Genomic DNA, 5,012 nt, shown 5'->3' with positions numbered 1-5,012 from the left:
AACTCCAGGCTCTGTCCTACTGACAGCACTGAGGCTCGCAGCCCTGTTTCCCCCAAGCAGGAAAAACCTCTGCTGGCATTATTGTCTGTGCCATGTTGTTCTGCTTCACTCAGCCCTGGGGACATGCTGGCTGTGTACTGGGACACAGGGTGTGTTGTGTCCATGATGCCACTTTGCCTGTGTCCGGTGTGATGTGCATTGCCTCAGCCTTGCTGCAGCAGCACACATGGGGTCCCCTCTCCATCATCAGCAGCTGAACCTCAATGCTGAGCCCCCAGGGCTCTGCTGGTTATTTTCATGAACAGTTGCCCATCATTGCCTTTCCCAAACCTGTCTTCGCTGGTGCACCAATCAGCAGCACAACGTGATCCTGCTTCCCACATCTGACAGAGGCAGAATCCTCTTGCTCAGAGGATCTGCCCAGTGCCACAGCATGCAGAAAGGAGCAGGCATCCCTGCAACGTCTCCCAGAAAGGTGGTGGAAGCCACACCAGCCAATCTTCCCCTTTGTCTGCAGGGCCCACATGCCTGCATCCTGCATCCCCTGGGTTGGGGGCCACCACCACGTCCACCACCACCACTTCATCTCTGGTGGTTTAGTGGTCAGGACTCATCACTCTTATGGCCTGGGTCCAATTCCCAGCTAGGGAAAAGGCCCTTACAACCACCACAGGTCACAGACTTCTCTGGGCAGATCCGTGTGGGCAGACAGGGCAGGGTAAATCTTGAGGACCAGTGGCAATCCACTCCTCTTCCGCACTGCCATCAGGCTGCACCCTCCAGCAGAAATCTGCGCTGTCCTGGCAGCAGGAAGCAGTGCTTTGTAGGCAGCAGGGTGCTGCAGCTGTGTGTGTTTCATCCTGTGGCAAGAGAGATGCAGGTGCTTGGCCATTTTGGCCACCCCGAAGGGGAAGAGGCCAACAAAAGATGAGGGTCCAGAGCAGATGGGGACAGCAGGGACCCCTCGGTGAGGAGTGGTGGGGATGTGTGTCTGTCTGTCCCTCCTGGGGACAGGAGGACAGGGGCTGTCAGTAAAAACTCCCGCTGTGAGCAGGATTTGAACCTGCGCAGGGAAAACCCCATTGGATTTCAAGTCCAACACCTTCACCACTCGGCCATCACAGCTGATGCACAAAGGTCCAGGAGGGGGATGCCCTGGGCTGTCACCTGGCCCCAGGGGACATCAGACCCTCTCCTGAATCAGGTCCCTGCTGCGGTGACAAGGGAGAGGCCCCAGGCACACACCAACACTCAGCAATGGCCAAACAGTGGTGTGTGATGGACACTGCATGGGCTGAGAGCAGGGCATGGGAGGGCTCACATGGTGTCAAATAATGGCGTGCACTTTGATACGTTGGCTGAACACAGACCTGTGAATGGAAAAAATGTGCCTCCTTTTTTATGGTGTCAGTCCATGACATCAGAGGTGGATGCTGGTGGTACAGCAGTAGGGGTTGAACCTTCTCACCAGTGCCCCATTTTGTGCTGCTGCTGTGTGACAGCTGGCAGCAGACGGGCAGTCTGACAGAACGGTGTCTGACACAGAAGGGTGGATGGAGCAAAGGGTGTCACTGAACTCCTCTGTGCAGAAACAGTGGCACCCACTGACATTCACTGATGCTCGTTGGATGCTGATGAGACCAACCAGCGCATGTGAGCACAGTGAGGAGTGGGTGATGTGCTTCAGCAATGACACGAAAGACAAGCCATTTTCCAGATGGCCAAGAACATTTTTTAAAGAGCATAGCGTGCAGGCTTTTGCTCACTGCTGGTGAAATGTGTAGCTAATGGTGGTGACTATGTTGAAAATAGTGTTTTGTGGCTGGGAATTAGGTCTACCAGCGTTACTGTGCTCATTGTATTAGTTGTAGTTTCCACAGAGATAAATTGGAGGATTTGGAATAACCTACATATATGCAGTCCAGGACACCTCCTCTTCACTCAGTATGGTCAGTGCAAGCCAAAGGGTTGGACATCCATGAGCTAAAGTAAGACTCAAGAGAGAAAAGTCTTCAGATCTGGAAAGCCACATGTCCTGATGGGCGCAGTTAGTAAAGATGAGGTCTGTGTGTTCTTTTACACTCTTTGAGCATGAAGTTCATTTTGTATCCAAAAAGCTCTGCTGGAGAGAGGCTTCATTTCAGGGTGGGGGTTCAAATACCTTCAGGTGACAAATGCAGGAACCTGAACACACAGACACATAGTAGTGCCCGTTGTGTGTGTAGAAAGGATATGGGGACTCCAGATCCCAACAGAGGGACATGGAGAGAACCAGAGCAGCAGCAGCAGATGGGCTTGGAGAGCACTGGTATCCAAACAGAGGAGCTTGCAGGAAATGTCTGAATCACAGAATCATAGAACAGTAGAATCATAGAATGGCCTGGGTTGAAAAGGAGCACAGTGCTCATCAGTTCCAACCCCCTGCTGTGTGCAGGTCGCCAACCAGCAGCCCAAGCTGCCCAGAGCCACGTCCAGCCTGGCCTTGAATGCCTGCAGGGATGGGGCATCCACAGCCTCCTTGGGTGACATGTAGGTTGTCTGAAGGGGGCGAGAAGGATTGAAATGTGGTCTGGGCAATATGTGGGTTCAGAGAGATTTCCTCAGCTGGCTGTTGCAGCCTGGCTGGACTCAGGCTTTTGTCACACTGCTCAGAATTCCCACAGCACAGCTCAAGAGATTCATTTTTGATGCCTTTTTTCTTATCGTATCTTGTGTCATTGTCAGCGAATACCTATTTACATTTCAATGGAATATTAACAGACAAAACAATTTTGCCTATTAAGAAGAACAGGATGTGTTTGTAGAAAAATACAAGAGGAGAAATGACAGCTCTTCTCATGTAATAAATGGCACTATTTAATATTACACAACACAGAAAACCACACAGACACACACACACACACAAAAAAAAAAAAGGAAGAGAAAAAACCACAACAAAAGCAGCACTCATGAGACAGACTTTGTCTCTTCAGAGAAATGCTCCAACTCTGCTTTTATCTTTCAAGCTACAGAAAACAGCAACAGCTTCTCTCCAGCATTGGCTTTGCTGGGCACAGCTGCTGACTGCAGTCGCTGCTCATGGTGCATCCCACTACCTGGCAAAAGGTGAACACGAGCTGTTGTGATCATACCTTGATCCAGTGAGCACCGATAGTCCCAGCAGTACTTCATGTGGTTAAGTGCTGTTGGGGCCATGGGAAAATGGGAAGGACAAGCTCTAGAAAAGAAGCATTGCTCCTATGGAAGGGTTGTGTTGGCTGCTGGGCAGGACTCGTTTGGGCCATTCAGGTTGAGATCTTTACATGGATGGGTGTGCAGGAGCCAAGGGAACCGTCACAGGTAGGAGAGCTGTAGTACCCCCACATCCCACAGACACTTAGGTTTTAACTTGCTTGATTTCATCCCTCTGGGTTTGGACTCTTATCGCTCAGAGTGCAGCCAGAAGCAGCCTGTCCTGACCTCTTGTGTCCATAAAAGCTTTTCCAGATAGCTGGACCTCTGCAGGACCTGTGCAGAGTATCCCCATCACTGGCTTTACCCTCAACGATCCAGTGGCCGATTCTCAGTGCCACATTTGGCTTTGAGCACTAGATGCCCTTCTCCAAAGCGATTTAAGGTTATTTTTTAGCACTGCAACCTTTATATTCACAAATATATTCTTTTTCTATTCAGATATTAGGAAAAGTTTCTTCTCAGAAAGAGCAGTGCTGCAGTGACACAGCCGCACAGGGAGCACTGGGGTCACGATCTGTGGAGGAGTTGTGGAGCTGTGCAGATGTGGCACTGGGGGACGTGGGCAGTGGGCACGGTGGGGTGGGTTGGGGTTCACTGGATGATAGCAGAGGTCTTCTCCATCTTGAATAATTCTATGGTTCACTGAAAGCTGGACAAACGGTTTTTGATTAAATGTCACTTCTGAACCACTGGGAACTTTCCCTCCTCTGCTTAAGTAAGAATTTCTGTGCCAGCAGCTGAACACTTGTTACCTGTTCTGTTCTATCCTGCTCACTCCCTTCCTCTATAAGCTCTGCTGTGTTTCTCTTGGATCTGAGGTTTTCTGCACCAGTGGTTTGGTTTCCTCGATGCCACAATGCCCTTCACAAGGTCAGGCTTCGATGGGCTCTTGGCTCTAAGTAGTAGGTAAATAAATTCACTGTTTGAAATGCAGGAACAATCAGTCTTTGGCACGTGAAGAACAAAGCTTAGGTATGAATTTGTATCTGAATTGAGTTCTTAACCTGAGTTAAGCTTGTTAACCTTCAGGAATGGTGGTTCACTTGGAGTTTATGTATACTGGAGTTTACAAATTAAAAATATTTTAATACATAATATGTATTTTAACATATAAATGTGTCTCTGCAATGAAAATGGGTGCTGAAAGGGCTTGCAAGAAAATCAGAGGCGTACCAAGCAGGGGAAGAGAGAGACCTGGGAGCAATTTTGCAGTGTCTACAGTGGGGCTGTGAGATAGAAGAGGACAAACTCTTTATCAGGGTCTGTTGTGACAGGATAAGGGGAATGGCTTCCAATTAAAATGGGGGAGATTTAAATTGGGTACAAGGAAGAAGATTTGTACAATAGGGGCAGTGGGGGACTGGCTGAGGCAATGATGCCCCATCCCTGCAGGCAGCCAAAGTCTGGCTGAGGGCTCTGAGCACTGATGGAGCTGTGGGTGTCCCTGTGCCTGCAGGGAGTGGGACCTGATGGCCTTTAAAGGTCCCTTCTATCCCAAGTGATTCCATGATTCTATGTTCTTTTTTGCTTTTAAGACAGGAACTAAAGAATATAAGATTTTTCTTTTTGCATCTGTGGGTTACTTAACTATAAAGATTGGGTTGTTTTCAAGAGTCCAAAAGAGAAGAACTCTGAAACTATTCACTCAGAACAGAGAGGAGAACTGACAGAGGACCTCTTGTGATTGAGATAGGCTAACTAATCAATAACTAATGCTCCAGTTCCCCATACATCCCGAATGCTCTGCTGAATGGACAGAAACTGGCAGGCTATCCAGT

The 5,012-nt window shown here is 49.1% G+C and overlaps 1 non-coding gene across 1 annotated transcript; it reads right to left on the bottom strand.

Annotated features, from left to right (window-relative positions):
* Nucleotides 1–1,042: 1,042 nt before the first annotated feature.
* TRNAS-UGA (transfer RNA serine (anticodon UGA)) lies at nucleotides 1,043–1,125 on the bottom strand. The gene has a single exon. It is a non-coding gene; the product is annotated as a tRNA-Ser (tRNA).
* Nucleotides 1,126–5,012: the final 3,887 nt, after the last annotated feature.

The sequence above is a fragment of the Tympanuchus pallidicinctus genome, unplaced genomic scaffold (genome assembly GCF_026119805.1).
Source record: "Tympanuchus pallidicinctus isolate F22 unplaced genomic scaffold, pur_lepc_1.0 scaffold24, whole genome shotgun sequence".
Lineage (NCBI taxonomy): Eukaryota > Metazoa > Chordata > Aves > Galliformes > Phasianidae > Tympanuchus > Tympanuchus pallidicinctus.
This window is presented reverse-complemented; position numbering and strand designations above follow the sequence as displayed.